This window comes from Diabrotica virgifera, chromosome 8 (assembly GCF_917563875.1).
Source record: "Diabrotica virgifera virgifera chromosome 8, PGI_DIABVI_V3a".
In the NCBI taxonomy this organism is placed as follows: Eukaryota; Metazoa; Arthropoda; class Insecta; order Coleoptera; family Chrysomelidae; genus Diabrotica; species Diabrotica virgifera.
This window is the reverse complement of record NC_065450.1, coordinates 42,892,034-42,908,828: the sequence shown is the minus strand read 5'-3', so window position 1 is coordinate 42,908,828 and position 16,795 is coordinate 42,892,034. Positions and strand designations below refer to the sequence as shown.

The 16,795-nt window shown below is 32.5% G+C and overlaps 1 protein-coding gene across 4 annotated transcripts in view; it reads right to left on the bottom strand.

Moving 5' to 3' along the window:
- Nucleotides 1-16,795, bottom strand: part of LOC126889923 (E3 ubiquitin-protein ligase MYCBP2) — a 743,799-nt gene that overhangs the window by 706,784 nt on the left and 20,220 nt on the right. The gene's annotated exons all lie outside the window — the stretch shown is intronic.

Below are 16,795 nucleotides of genomic sequence, written 5' to 3'. Positions count from 1 at the left end.
ATAGCCTTTTCAAAATCTATAAAAATTTTACTAGAATTAAACTCAATTTTGAGAGCTTTAAAAATTTCTGATTTTAACAAATAAAAAAATTGTTGTAAGTTTTTGTTTTTTTGTTTGGCAGTAAACAGTATAATAAAGAAATATAATGCCCATTAATTAGCCCATGACTATTGAATAATTGCAAATTATATGTGGTACAGTAAAAAATGTGCCATACATACATACGAGAGGGACAAAATTATGGAATAAATTCATTTTCTCTAAAATGGACGATTTTGGAGAAAAATGCCGAAACAGGTCGATTTTTATTTTTAAATTACAATTTTTTGGTCTATATTTCATACTAGTGACGTCATCCATCTGAACGTGATCATGTAGTCGATGATTTTTTTAAATGGGAATAGGAGTCGTATGGTAGCTCATTTGAGAGGGTATTTATTTCTCTATTCAGTAATATAAACATTAACATAATTATTTGTACAGGGTGGCCAAAAAATAATTCTATGATTAAATTAATTGACGCAAAAAGAAGAATGTATTTAATTTATTTGACTCAAAATACATTCTATTGCTGCCAGAAAATATAAAAATAAAAATTGACTATTTTCGGGATTATTTTCCAAAATTGTCCATCTTAGAGAAAATGAATATAATCCACAATTTTGCCCCTCTCTGTATAAAATTAAATGTGGCTAAAAGTCTTATATTTGTTTCACAACTAAATACAGTTATCTTAGTTTTGACACAGTTTATAAACAGACAATTTTCCCCCTTGGTTGTTTTTTGAGCACAGCTCTTCACAAATTCTTGAACCTCATCAATATTGGAAGGAAGTCAACCAGGCATCATTTTTCGTCGATAATGTGTATATATTTTTTCTTATGTAACTGACATCAATCGTAGTAAGTAGTAATTGTTTCAGGCAAATTAGCGCAAGCTCTTGGCGAATAATTTTTGCTGGTTTTTCAGTAGGTATATTATCTTCGGCTTTACTTTTAAAGAGTTAGAAACAATTTTTCGATCTATCTTCTGACGATTTGGTTCATGATTATGTCATAGAATACTTCTAGTCATTGTATTTGCCCCAATAATAAACAATTTCGGTCGGTCTTGACGGTCCAGTTAGCTGGGGCTCAGTCGATCGACAAGTTTAGTGGATTTGCGATTTGCGGTCGCTGGTTCGAGCCTCAGCTAGGTCATGAAATTTATAAAAGGCCAACGCCGTAGTATAAAACTCAATAGAGTCTACGGCTTGGTCTGGAATAAACTGGCGTCTGATCGACCTATGGAGGAGCGGTACGGGAAGGGATAAGGGCTTCCGGCTTGGTGATACTCCTCCATAGATCCCTACCGAAGGGCGTTGACGCCTAAGAACGGTGTATACATACATAAACAATTTCGTACTACAAGTTGTTTTATTACCTCCAGAAAACTTCTTCACTTTTTAAAACTTTCACCTTATAAAAAATAAAATTTTCAAATACCATTAAAGGTTTACCGCGATTACTTTCTATTAAACATGCTATTTTTGTCAAAATTCCAATAATGACTAAAAATAAAATACTATAATTAATTAATTAATTATTATAGGTATTACCGTAATTTTATAGTAGATCAATAATTCCCTGAATGCCTTTTAGTAAAATCTACCTGAAACAACCATTTCAGTTTTGGTGAGGAAAATACCTGTAGGATTATGACATACCCTTCCAAACGCAGGTAAAAAATTATTTTGGTGAGGAAATTACACCCGCCGTTCTTTTTATGTCGCCGTACCTTTGTCGCGGTCTTCCTACACTTCTTTCTCCCTTTGGTCTTTATCAAGTCACATTTCCACACCCCTTTTTTGACGACTAGCAATATATCCGGGCCAGTTCTATTTTGAAGAACATACTCTTTGTATTATGTCCAGTGCCGGATTTAGGGTATTTGCGGCCCTAGGCCAAATTACCCCGAGCGGCCCCTGATAACTTCACGATTATGTAATTAAAGCATAAAGACTTAATAATAATAGTAATTAAAACGTTTATTTCAATTTAACTTTTTAAAATTCGTAATACAAAGTATAACATAAATGAATAGAAATGCCTGTAATGTTCTATTTGAATACGGACATAGGGGAAAGGAGGGTAAGATGGAAGGATAGGGCAAGATGGAAATTACCTATAAAACCCGAACTGCGCAATAAAGCGCCCGGATCCACACTCACACAGATGCAGGCGAACCTCTTCCATTTACAAACGACGGCTCAATCAGTTCAGGTCAGCTAATGAGTGTACACCCTTCCTTCTTATTTTTGCAGTTAAATATTACGCAATTATTGAATTTTTGTGATCCGATTGTTTAAACAAGGTGTATAATATTATTATTATGCATTTATACAAAGTATCTACTAGGTACAGGTTATCTGAATTGATATTTAAATAAGAGAAATAATAAAGCATTTTTAAAATATTGATATTTTTATTGGGAAGGGGCATATGGGCAAGATGGAAAATTGCAACTTAGGGCAAGTTGGAAGATAATAGTTAGGCAAAAATATCAGCAAGGAAATAGGAACCTGCGAGAATAAAAGAAAAGGTAAAGGAAAAGGGACAAAAACAGAAAAAGTTAAAAATATTGTACAACATTTAGAACAGTCTTCACAAAATGATGTGTTCTTTGTATGTGGTGAACGTTATGTTGAACCACCCACAGAGGACTGGGTACAATGTCCTGTATGTAATGGTTGGGCACATGAATTGTGTACCGACACAGAAGATGGCAGTTTTATGTGTGTAAACTGTAAAATGTAGTGCTTTCCTCTACATTCCATCTTGCCCGAACAAGCTTTCCATCCTGCCCTCAGGGTAAGGGCAAGATGGAATTTTTGACATTATTTTTTAATTACTCATAAAAAAAATTCTACTTATTATTAATAATATTTAATGGCTGACTTTTGTAACTGTATAAGGTCTCTTTAAAGAATGATTAAAATGAAAGTTTTGTATTACGTTGTTTTATTTTTTTACACATCATAAAGTTAAGCCTTCCATCTTGCCCTCCCTTCCCCTAAATAGGTTGAAATGTATTTACTAATTAAATAATCATGGTTTTACAAATTTGGCTGTAGCCCCAAAACAGCTCTAACAATTTCTATATTTATAGGAATTTCGAAAAAGAAATTTATAGAAAGAATTATAGAAGCCTTTGAGATGTTGGTTTTTCGAAGGATGCTGAAGATCTCTTGGACAGATCACGTTACCAACAACGAGGTGCTGAGAAGAATGGAGACAGAGAGAATTCCTACATATTGTAAAAAACACAAAAACGAATTATCTAGGAAATAATTTACCTACATAGGAGAAAGATACAACTTTTTACGACTCATAATGGAAGTGAAAGTGGAAGGAAGAAGAGGTTAAAGAAAAAGAAAATGCTCCTGGTTGAATAACTTGAGAGACTGGACACGCATGGACACACATTCGATACTAAGAACCGCTCAAGATAAAGAACAATTTGCTGTAGTTATAGCCAACCTTCAGTAATGGAGAAGGCACCTTAAGAAGAAGATAGAAAATATATAATTCAAAATGTTAGCAAACAGCAGTTATTTGTAAAATTATTAATATTTAGTGATGAGCAAAGCAAGAACAAGACCAAGACCAGGCTAGTCTTGGTCTTGGTCTTGTTCTTGCAAGCTTGGTCTTGGTCTTGGTCTTGCAGCTAAAAGGCAGTCTTGGTCTTGGTCTTGTTCTTGCACTAGCCGGTCTTGTTCTTGGTCTTGGTCTTGCTGCAAGAGTCTTGCTGGTCTTGCTTTTTTGGTAGTAATAATTTGAACCAAACAATTTCGAATAAAATGTACATTGAAATAAATAAAGATGTGAAGAATGAAACTATATTTATTTATTTTTTTTTTTATTTATTTATTATTAGACGGGAAACCCCCATTACAAAAAAAAAATAGTACATTTTTGATTAAAGGCTATATCAAAACTAATCTAAATAGCATCCTATTAAAAAAAGCTTAAAAGATACATATAGGTACAAATATATCACATACAGAATGAACAAAAAGTTATTTAAATAATAAATCCATCAGGTACATAAGTTATCACTAATAAACTGGCACATATGTAATAGCAATATAACATTAACATATTTCCAAAAGAGTTCTCTTAAATGACTGAAAAGAGTTATTAAACACATCCAATCTATCTTCTCTATTCATAAACTCTAGGGATCGATTCATGAATGAGTGTCTACCATAATTTGTTGCATGAAAGCCAATAAAAAATAAGTTATTTTGTCGAAGCATTCTCTGTGGAACAGCAAATTTGATTTGTGAAAGAATTTCTGAACATGATATATTTCCATTCAATAGTTTGAAAACAAAGCAAATATCAAACATGGTTCTTCTCTTCTCTAATGTATCCAGTTTAAGATACCTTAAAATATGAGAATAGTTGTGGTCAGGAATCATATTCAGATTGAACATATAATTATAATATCGTAGGAATTTATGTTGCACACTCTCCAGTAACGACTTATAGACATTATACTGAGGAGACCAGATAATTGACCCATATTCAAGCTGTGATCTGACCAACCCAACATATACTGTCTTCACTGCCTCCAAAGATAACCCTTTACAATTTCTTAGTGTAAAACCTAACATCCTGTTCGCTTTTACTGCTAGTTTATCTATATGATCACTAAAATTCAGTTTGGAGTCAAATAGTATACCCAAGTCTTTAGCTACCTCATTTATTTTAAGATTTTGCCCATTTATAGAATAGAATGATGGTATTCTATTTTTTTTCCTATGAAATGAAATCTGAAAGCATTTATCAATATTAAGGTCTAAGAGATTATGTTCACACCACTGAGAAAGACTATCCAAATCTTTTTGTAGTAAACTAATGTCAAGATCATTACGTATAGTTAAAAATAATTTGAGATCATCAGCAAACATGAGAAAGTCACAATACTTCAAGACCTTTTTGAGGTCATTAACAAACAGGTTAAATAACAAAGGAGAGCAGTGTCCCCCCTGAGGAACCCCTGAACATACCTCAATCACTCTAGATATAAAGTTACCGATTTTAACTACTAGCCTTCTATCGCACAAAAAACTACGCAACCATTCCACCAATCTATCAGAGAAACCTATATTTCTCAGCTTCTCAACCAATAACAAGTGATTGACCTTATCAAATGCCTTGGAGAAGTCAGTATACACAGCATCAACTTGATACCCCCTCTCCAAGGCATCCAACAACCTACCATGGTATAGAAGCAAGTTGGTCATTGTGGAATGACCTCCTCTAAAACCATGCTGTTCATCAATAATGATGTGTTTGCAATGCCAGTTCAAATAACTATACATGAGACTATCAAATAATTTTGGGATAGATGATTGTATGGATACACTACGATAGTTTTTTACATCATTTCTGGAGCCTGTTTTAAATATAGGCGAGATATAACTTTCTTTCCAGATATGGGGAAAAATTCCAGTAGATAGAGACAAATTAAACAGTTTACACAATGGCTGAGATAATGAATATTTGCACTGTTTTAAAACAAGATTTGGAATGCCATCAGCCCCAATCATTAGCTTATTAGGAAGAGTCCCTAACTTTTCAAAAACCTCAGATACACATATCACAGGACAATCTATGTTAATTTGGCTATAAAATTTTTCAGGAGACATTGCCTTTGCATTTGAGAAGACTGTAGAAAAGTGATTAGCAAATAAGTCAACAATTTGTTGACCATTGGTAGCAACTGAATTATTTAGAACCATGTTTTTCGGAATATTACTTGATGTTCTCCTACCACTAATGAATTTCCAAAAATTCTTTGGATTACTAATCAAATCCCTATTTACAGATGTCAGATAATTTTTGTGACACTCTTGACTCAATCGTTTACATTGTGCTCTCAACATACTAAATTCATGATAGTCCCTTTCACTATAAGACAGCTTATATTTTTTATGTTTACTCTTTTTTAGTGATATCAATTCTCTTAATTCCCTAGAGAAGAAAGAGGGATAGCTGGATGTTCTAAATTTTTTCTGTGGAATAAAACATTGAATACCAAAAGTTAAGATATTATAAAAATCTGACACAACAGTGTCAATATCATTATGTATAAATATATTGTCCCAGTTTACTGAAAATAAGTAATCATTTAGACCCTCATAATTGCCATTCTTAAAATCAAAATAAAATTCCTCTATTTTAAGTGAATCCAACATTTCATTTTTCCCTATTTTAAAATTACAGGTGTAAGAGGTATGGTGAATAGAGTCACAAAAAAGTGGATCTAAAGACTTACAACATTCCATTGAATTATCATTGGTAAAAAGAAGATCCAGAAATACATTTCTGCTATTTGGTGTATTAATCATTTGGAACATATTATAAAAACCATATGTTTGTGCTAGATAAAGAGCTGGAGAACCTGAAGAACAGTTTACTTTAACACCATTATTAGAATTTGACCACTGTACACTAGGCAGATTAAAATCACCCACTATGTAAAACTTGGTATCAGGATATGTAGCACAGATTTCTTCAACAGCCAGACAGTGGTCACTGTATTGATCCTCAGTTGATCCAGGTGGTATATATACACCGCCCACCACAAAACTTGTTCCAAAATATTTACATAATATAAACAACTGTTCGATGTGGCTTTCAGTTTTCTTAATAATTGAAGCTTGGATGTAACTTTTAACCAATACCAATATGCCGCCACCTCTGGTTTTTGATGTAACTTGCATGTTCCTGTCAGCACGAAAAACATTATAGCTACTAGCTCCACCAAGCTCCTCAGATAAGATGTCCTCGCTTAACCAGCTTTCTGTAATAACAAGGATATCATAACTTGAGCAACTCAGCATTAAATCCAACTCAGCTAATTTAGTGCGAAGTCCACCAACGTTTTGATAATACATTAGTAATGGGGTATTAGCTAGTTTTTTCTTTTATTATTCGAGCCATTATCTGAGCGGTTATCCCTTTTGACTACTTTCGGACACCCATTGATGTAACGAATTATATAACAACTATCGTCAACTCCATTGTTTTTATCATTAAGTTCAGTTAATGCTTTTTTAAATTGGTCTCTCTGTAGGGTAGTCTTATCTGAAGTGATTTTATAACCAGATTCCACCAATTTTTTCTTAGCTTTCAACGCTCTTTTCACAAAAAGTTGATCAGTACAGACAATTTTTAATGGCTTGAATTTTGACTATATTATTTGCTTTAAAATTTTAACAGAATGTAGAATGTAGTTTCAAACGGATACCAATTTTAACATTATACATTCACCTAATGACCCAATTATTTCTCTCTATATAAAGAGATTAGAGTATATTTTTATAATGGTAATGTTTATCAGTAGGAAAAACCTGCATTTACAACCCTTGTTGCAATTGCCGGCATTCGGTTGTGTCACGTTGTGTTTTGCATGCTGTCGATACCTGCCGCCTGCCTTCAGACCACGTCTTGAGTCTGGATTATTGTTTATTGCCCCTGTATTTTAATAAAATGTTAAAGAAAAAGAGCTTCCTAAAGGTGCCACAAATGGTCGGGGACCTTCAATTCACGGATTTTACGAAAAGGGATAAACGGTTTATAGTTGTTAACAGATAATGATCTCCTTTCACTCGAACACTGTAGTATTTATCCTACGAGGGTCAAATTTAAGAACATAAATTAAATTTTTTTAAGAGAACACAAAAATCAAATATTTTTTACTCTATTTAATCATTATTTAATATAATTAACTTTTTTTATAAACTAACTAAAACATACTTTTTAGTAAATACGTTCATATTTACCATACCTATTTTTTAGACCTAATACTATAACATAATAACTATATCTAATGGGGAGCTATAAACGCTTAATTCTGTAATTTGTTATCTTGCAGTTCTTTAATTTTATTTAAACTACATTGCTCTCGTAACACGAGTTATTCGCACTTTTTATTTTCACATATTTTTGGATTGCATACCCATTATGACATTTAAAAAGTTAAAATATTCGGATGTGGGTAGTAAAAACTAGAATTTAAAACACACTGAAATGATGCGCATGCATTTCAAGTGCGGCACATACTATTTGTAGTACTGGCCCTTTCTGGGGAAAACCTAGATTCTTCCAAATAGTTTTCAACTATGAAATCAGTAAACTTCTTTACGCGTTTGTCATCCGGGATTTTCACAAATAATTCAACTTCCAAGTTTCGTTGATTGTAAAAAATTAATCCAAAAAATAATTTTAAAAATTTCCCAGTATCGGAATTTTTGTCATTATATTCAGAAACTGAACCGAAGCTTTGGATTTTGCGATACCAAGCTTGACACATTACAATCGACAACCAGTTATTTTTTATTCAGGCCACAATGCTTTCACAGCATTGTGAATCCCTTTTCAAAATTTATTATGATATTTTTTGTATTAATTTTAAATTTAACGACCTACATTTTTCCTCTATTATGCGAAAAGAATTGAAATAAGTGTCAGTATTTTTATTAGACAAAAAAGCGAAAACTACTGGTACATAAAAGCCGTTTTTAATTGCATTTTTTTTTAAATGGATTACCCTATCTATAATTACATTTTCTTTGCCTTACAAGTAATTTCAATTGTCCTTGAACTGTCGCCGTTTGAAAACTTGCCTTCTGGATACTTTGAAGTTTGAGAAAATGCAAACCGTTTGACTTAATCAAAACGACTTAAATATATAGCCAAAATATTATGTATTTTAAAAATTCGATATTGTTTAAGGTTTCTTACAATGTCACTATATATTATTGAACTAAAAAATAAAGTTATAATAAAAACCAATTTTTTCTCAAAAAAGTGCAAGAGTCTTGCAGGTTGGTCTTGGTCTTGCTTGGTCTTGCAAGGTTCGGTCTTGGTCTTGTTCTTGCAAGCTTGGTCTTGGTCTTGCAACCAAAAGGCGGTCTTGGTCTTGGTCTTGTTCTTGGTCTTGCTGCAAGACCAAGACCAAGACCGCCAGACCAAGACCAGTCTCGCTCATCACTATTAATATTGCTAAAATGATTATATTATAAATAATTAGTATTGTAGTTAATTGTTAAAATTAAATACCATTTGCTTCATTCGGAGGGAAAAGTACAGATGACAACAAAAAACTAAAAAAAGCCGAGTTGAAAATACATTATAAGTAAAAGAACAAGCAAAATAATATGAACAGTGCTAGTAATAGGCTACGGTACTGAAAAATAAAAATATTAATGCCTGGTTGCACCAACAGATCTTAAGCTCCACTTTAACCCAGCTCAGCTTATAGATAGGGCCGATATAAGTGTCACATACGTTGCACCATAATTATCAATTCTTATCAATGCAATCCACATGACAATCCATTGTGGCAAGCTGAAAATTGATCTCGAGACTCAATGGTACAACGCATAATATGTTTCGTTAATTCACGCCGTAAGCTTAAGATCTGTTGGTGCAACCAGGCATAAGAATACAACAAATAAACTTCTAGATCGTTTAATTCATTATTCATTATTCTCTTATAATAAATATCATATCTAAACTCTAAAAACTCACTTTTCTAGCTTTTTTGGCTGCAAAATCTTTAATCAAATTTTTAAAGTCTAAGGCTTGAAAAAGCTCATCATTTGAAACAAAACTGGCCGAACTAGACAATCTAGAATATTCGTAAGAAGTCGAGTTACTCAAGTAGTTTTTGATTCTTTTCAACACGCTGAATGATCTTTCTCCAGATGTATTAGATGTCATCATGCATAGTAGAATGCGCAAAGCCGTGTCCATATTCCATAGTCCATATTCGGAAATAATGTTGTTAACTGTTTTTCATGAATGATTTTCAGATACTCCAAAAGTGTATTTCTCGGAGGCTTGGTAATCTTGTTGTCATGAGGTTCTCTTTCTTCATCAAATATACCTTCAACAAAGCCTTTGAACTGTACACACTCTTCTCCAAAGTCGCCATCTATGTCGATTCGATACTTTTTAGTAAAAATAGAAACGTTTACCCCGATTTCTTCATTGGAAATTGATGATTTAAGTTGTTTTAAATCCATATTTTTTATTAAGACTGAACTAAACTTCTGACCTTTTCATTCTTTTCTGAATAAAGCGTGTCAATTACAACATTGAATCTTTAATGTTGTTCTGAAGCTATTTTCTTGTGGCATTTTTATAATCAAGTATATTCAAATGGGAAATAAGCCACAATTTTACCTAAAAATGATTTTATTAACGTTTCAACGCCCAAGTCGGGTGTCGTTGTCAAAATACCAATGTATTTTGACAACGACACCCGACTTGGGCGTCGAAACGTTAATAAAATCATTTTTAGGTAAAATTGTGGCTTATTTCCCATTTGAATATACTTGATTGAATCTTTAAGTTTTCTTTGCCATTAAAGTGGGGTTCAGTGGATTTATCTTCTTTGTCTTAGCCAGGGAGAGCTTTTCTTTTCGGGCGTCTTTTTATTTCAAGAATATAACGTATGTCCCTAAAGTTTTCGGAAAAAATATATATGTATTTTTTAATTGTAAATTAATTTTATTTTATGACCTACATACAAAAAAATAAGTCTACATATTTAAGGTTTATAATGTATTTTTATAGAACAGAAAGAGGTCCGTGATCTTCGATGACACGTAAATTTGGTCTTGCATGTGCAATAAGTCTTTGGACTCTTTCTAAACCGATCTCACGAAATTTTTGCAAAATTCTTCGCCTTAGCTGATCTTCATTTTGGGCTTCCCAGCCATTATTATACACCATTCGACTCAAAACAGCCCAAAACTCTTCTATAGGCCTCGCCTGAGGCACATTTGGAGGGTTGTCGCGCTTGGGAACAAAATTTATATTTTGAGCAGTTAACCAATCTGTAGTTCTCCTGGCGTAATGGCATGACGCTAAGTCGGGCCAAAATATAATTTCATCATTGGAGTGATGAGTATTTATAAATTGAACAAGCTTTGTAAGACACCTGTCAATGTAAATGTCAGCATTGAGAGCTTCACCGCGAACACGCCCAACAAACGGCTGTGAAACACCAGCTTCTGAGATGGTACACCATACCAAAATTTTATCGGCAAATTTCACTTTTCCCTTAAAAATAACTTCGTCCGGTGCATCTTGTACAATGCGTGTATAAAATCCGTCGTTGCCCTTCATTTCGGAATTGGATAAATACTTTTCATCATCCATAATCAGAATTTTACCAGGAAAATGGATGCGTCTCAATGCACGGCAACATCTAGGAATTTTTTCTAACTGGGTTGGTGTGTACTTAGGAGCTTTTTTTCTTTTATATCGTTTTAAATTATTACTAGAAATTGTTCTACTTACAGTTATTCGTGAAACATTATATCTTCGACCAACATTTCGCAAAGATTTTCCTAATTGGTTCTCCATACTCTGAATAATTAATCTCTGTTCTCGAGCAGGAGTTAAAACTCTTGGTCTTCCACTTTTGAGCAAATTAAGGCATGGTATACCATTTTCGCACTCTTTAATTGTCTGGTAAATCGACACAGAAATATTTTGAGCACTAAAAATTCTTACAATATTGCGTTTTGGTACATGTCCAACTAAACGATAAATCCTTTGACGAATATTAAGTTTGTACGACATCTTAAAGAACCGTATTTGTCAAAACTGACATTGTTTATATTGTTTAAGTTGTTTACTAATTTTGGTTTCCAATGGCAACTTGATCCAACGCTTCCTAACAATAATAATTTTAAATCTAAAATTTTTCGAAAACTTTAGTAACATACGTTAGGTTTCATTTTTAGACAACTCTTTTCGTCTTTTTTCATAGGAATCAAAGTTGTCTCTCAGACTCAATGCATACTCTTTAGAGATTTGTATGTTGCAAGTCACATTCAAGTCTGTAGCACTTAATGTTTTGCTACTCTTGTCAAAACCTTGTAAAATACCGTACCACGTGTTTAGTAGAATAGCCATTCTCTTATTTTAAAAATTTTTTACTGATTGCATTTCAATTAGTAAAATTTTTTTACCAAAAAGTTTTTTTTTACAAAACCTGCGGCCCCCTTTTGCTTGCGGCCCTAGGCCGCGGCCTAGTCGGCCTAGTGGTAAATCAAGCACTGATTATGTCTTCTGCTTTTATCCGTTGCCTAATCTACACATTTGGGTAGTTTTTTTTATCTCTTAAAGACCTTACTTTAGCTGATGTAGGATTAAATTACTTATCTGAAGTAAGGTTGAGATTAAGAGTACTGGAAATCGAAACGTCAAAATAAACTTATTTTAAAGTAAAATTGTGACTTATTCCCAATAAAAATAGGAAATATGCTAATAAACTAAGTAAAATGCAAAAATCCTAATAGTATTAACAGAAAACAGTTTTAATAAATTATATGAAGGGAATATTAAGAAAATGAGAAAAACAAAAAACACGAAAGAAAATATTATTTTTTTTTAGATATTTAATTTTACCATTGTCCATAAACATTCATTGAAAAATAAAAATTTAGGTCAAACATCGTTACTTTAAAATAGTATATTGTATTGTACCCTCGGAGATCGCTGGAAAAATTTACACTTAAAATAACAAAATTCAGTTTGGCAACACTGTCTGAATGTTGATAGTAACATATCCCTTTTAACATAAACAGAACTGTAATTTAGTCCAGACAAATTAATATACTTTTTGGCCAACAAAAATGAAATTTTTTTAACCAAATAATGTTTCAAATATGATGTGCAAAATAATTTTTAATTGGGTTCTGTTAATGAGATTGCTTTTTTTGTCATTAAAGTAGAAAAAACTTTAAAATTCACTCATTAAATTATTATCGTCCAGTTATCGTCTTAATTATTTTAACTGTACTAATATCCGTCACTAATTCTGAATGATTAATGGGTTATTAAAACCTTTTAATAGTAGCGGCTTCTGAAATGTCTTAAAAATATCGAATTTCATTGATAAAATGCGCAAATCCCACCGATCTTCGCTTCGACCATACAAGTGAGAAAAAAAGACATATTTCTCACATTTAGCGAGGGAGAAATATGTCATTTTCTTATGTGTTGTACACTGTACTTTTTCTATGGATGAGGTTTTGTCAAGAGTTCAAACTTGAAAATTAAATAATTTAGTTGCTTTTTGGTATATTATATGCATAAATTGAAATAAAATACATATTTATGTAGGTATTTAATACATATTCTTAAAATTTATATACGCTATTTCATTAAAATTCTAATTAACAGTTATTTTTGAACAGTTCTGAAAAGTAATTCCTGGTAAGTTTTGCTTCAACACATTATGTTTGACAACATTAATTGTGTTTATATTGTGCATGTTACCATGGAAACGGCGATCATATGTATGAAAACGGGCGGAGAACCCGCGAGAAAAAATATTTCTCACTGCAATGGCCGACTTTTCTCACGGCATGAGAAATTGTTAGTTCTAATTGTATGTAAGTGGTGAGAGAAGTTGCACATTGTATAGCATCCATACAAAAATATGTTTTCCTCCTACTTCTACCGAAAACATACATTTACTTACCTGATTGTAGGGAGCAAAGTCGTACTTTTCCTCCCTAGGGAGACAAAGTACTTTTACTCCCTAGGGAGTAAAAGTAAAAGTGACGTCATGGTATATCATTGATAAAATAACTTATTGACGCCCTATACAATATTATATTTTCTATTACGTAAGTATCTATACATCTTAACGTTTATTTATAGAACACCCTGTATTTTGCAAAATGGCAAAAAAACAGTAAATTGTTATTTTGATTTAACAATGTTTACATTAATAATTTGACGTATATTTGACAGTTGACAGTTATATTGTACCTACTTATGTAGTTTTAGTTCCTTAATAAATTTTGTTAGTTAATTACATAAATAAATTATTTAAAAATGACATGCTATTTGAGAAAGGTGAAAAAAAACTTCATTCTCGGGAGTAAAAGTATGCAAATAGCTATTTTTCTTTAACAATTAGGTACTTAGATATCTCATTTGTAAAATTAAGTCTCATTTTTAAAAACAAGTGATAACTAATTGTTTACCATATTATGTGCGTAATGAATAATTGATGCAATGGAAATATAAATGTCCCATTGTTTTTTATTTGAAAGTAACTTTCTCTTTTATTTCAAAATATTGTTTTTTATTTTCGAAAAAGCATCAATAAAATACATTAAATAACTATAAAAGTAACAATAAACCGTTTCGGACTAAGTAGATATAGATAATTAAGTGAGTAAGTTAATTTTCGTATCTAATGACCTAATCAGCAGTAGGTATTCAAAAACAAAATTTGTTTAAGTTCCCAAGTGGAATTGAAACGAAAAATAAATTTATTTTCAAATTTAAATTGTGGCTTATTCTGACCTAAATAGTAAATTGCATAAGATGCCGCAAGAAAATAGCTTCGTCTATTAATGGTCTTACTCTTTACGGTGCGATACTACAGTCACCAGAAGGAGGGTATTAAGATATTAGAGTTACAGCACCACGGGAGACGAGACGGCGCAATCATACCCAGGGATTATGAACCTTCTGAGTTTGTTCGGCGCAATCATGCCTTCAGCTTAACGTCCCTCGGTTAAAATCGGCGCAATCATCCCCTGCCCAAACCAAGTTATGGTTTTCTTTTTTTTGATTTGATATTTAAAAGGGTTCTATTCATTATTTTATGTAACGTGAATCTGTAAATTGTTTTAGATGTAAATGTTAGTTTTCCGAACGGACTCAAAGCATTTTCGATTTTTCTTTATAGAGTAGGCGTAAAATCTTGGTCCAATGCTATTTACATGCATTCATTTTTCGAATCCTGAGAAAACTAATACATATTTTTGAAAAATTTAAACGCAAAATCAAAGATTACACTATTACCGAGGACCCTCAAAACGCCAAAGAAAGTTCCTCAAAACGTCGATGCTTGTTTTAATAAGTTACAGGGGCGAAAACAAAAAGAGAAAATGTAGTGTGATTTTTAATTTTCGATATTGTCTTCAAAAGAAACTTTTTGTTTATTCTAAGGGACTTTTTGCCCTCGGTAAAAATGTAATCTTTCATTCTGCGTTTAAATTTTTCAAAAATATTAAATAGCTTTCTCAGGATTCGAAAAAAATTAATGTATTTAAATAGCATTGTACCAAGATTTTGCGCCTACCCCCTTAAGTTCTTTGTCTAACTCCTTGGTATTATATTTCTCCTATTCGAGACGAATAACTATAAAGTAAAGAGCAGTATCAGGCTATGCATCGCTTTTCTTTTGTTCAGTATGCTTGACGTATGACGTATAATATATCTTACGTCATTCTCGATTGGTATATATAATTGGGATACAAATTGGGATATACCAATGACGTATGACGCATGACGTATAATATGTCTACGTCATACGTCAAGTGTACTAAACAAAAGAAAAGCGATGAATAGCTCTATTACGACAGTTCCTTAAGACTTATTCCATAAGGAAAAGGTCCTTTTTACTAAAAAGAAGAAGAGGTAAAAACTAGAATGTTTTAGACGTCACTCATTAGAGTTGATAATAAGCGTTTTAATTTTTAATATTGTTTGCTGTTTTTAATAAAAGTGGTTAGAAGCATGTGTAGCAATATCCTCCAGTCTCCAGTGTAGCAAAATATATTCCAATAAAAATAAGACTAACTAAGCTTTATTCTTAAACCAAGGGGAGTAAATTAAAAACACAGATTTACACACAAGAAAGTCACTAGAAATATCACCAAATACATCGTCTTTTTTGGTTGATCATATCGGCCTTTGACCGTAATCCATAAATATTACCTATTTTATACTAATACTACGTCGCTAAGGACTTTTATACTAATACTACGTCGCTTTTCAACAAGGTAGAAGGAGCAACAAGCGAAGTAGGGCTGATAATTAATGAAGAGAAGACGAAATATATGTGTATAAATAGAACGACACGAAGAGACAGGATAGGACAAAATGTGACGGTCAACACCTTCAATTTCGAAAGAGTACAACGTTTTAAGTATCTGAGGGCCGTAATCACAGGTGACAACGATGTTACTGAAGAAATAAAAGACAGAATCCAATCAGCAAATCGCTGTCTATTCGCACTGGATAAGCTTATAAAATAAAAAAATCTTACAAGAAGTTCCAAGATCAAAATCTATAAATTCATCGTCAGACCTGTACTAACATATGGATGCGAAACGTGAACCATGACCAAATCAAACGAAGAAAATCTCAGACGTTTTGAACGAAAAATTCTTAGAAAAATTTTCGGAACTCATCACGACATTAACACAAACCAGTATAGGATCAGGACCAACATCGAATTAGCACTCTACAATGACACCGATATTGTCCAAGAAATTAAATCACAGCGACTAAGATGGGCAGGCCACGTGCACAGACTTCATAACGAGAGACTTGAAAGACTGGTATGGGAGGAGATTCCTACAGGCAAAATCGGACGTCCCAGAATGCGATGGAGAGATAACATCCAATCAGATCTCCAAAAAAATGAACATTCCATTTGACCCTAGATTGATGGAAGACCGAACAAATTGGAAGAAATTTGTACAGTCAGCCAGGACCCACCCAGGGTTGTAGCGCTACGTGATGATGACTACGTCGCTAAAGATTTCTAAAAACAACTGTTTTTTATAATTATAAAAACAGATTAAAAATCTAAAAGTTAAAGGAATAACGCAGAAAATACAAAAAATCGCTGATTTAACTTAATTAACCTATGAAATGACAATAGTGTCAAAATTTTATAAATTGCATTAGTG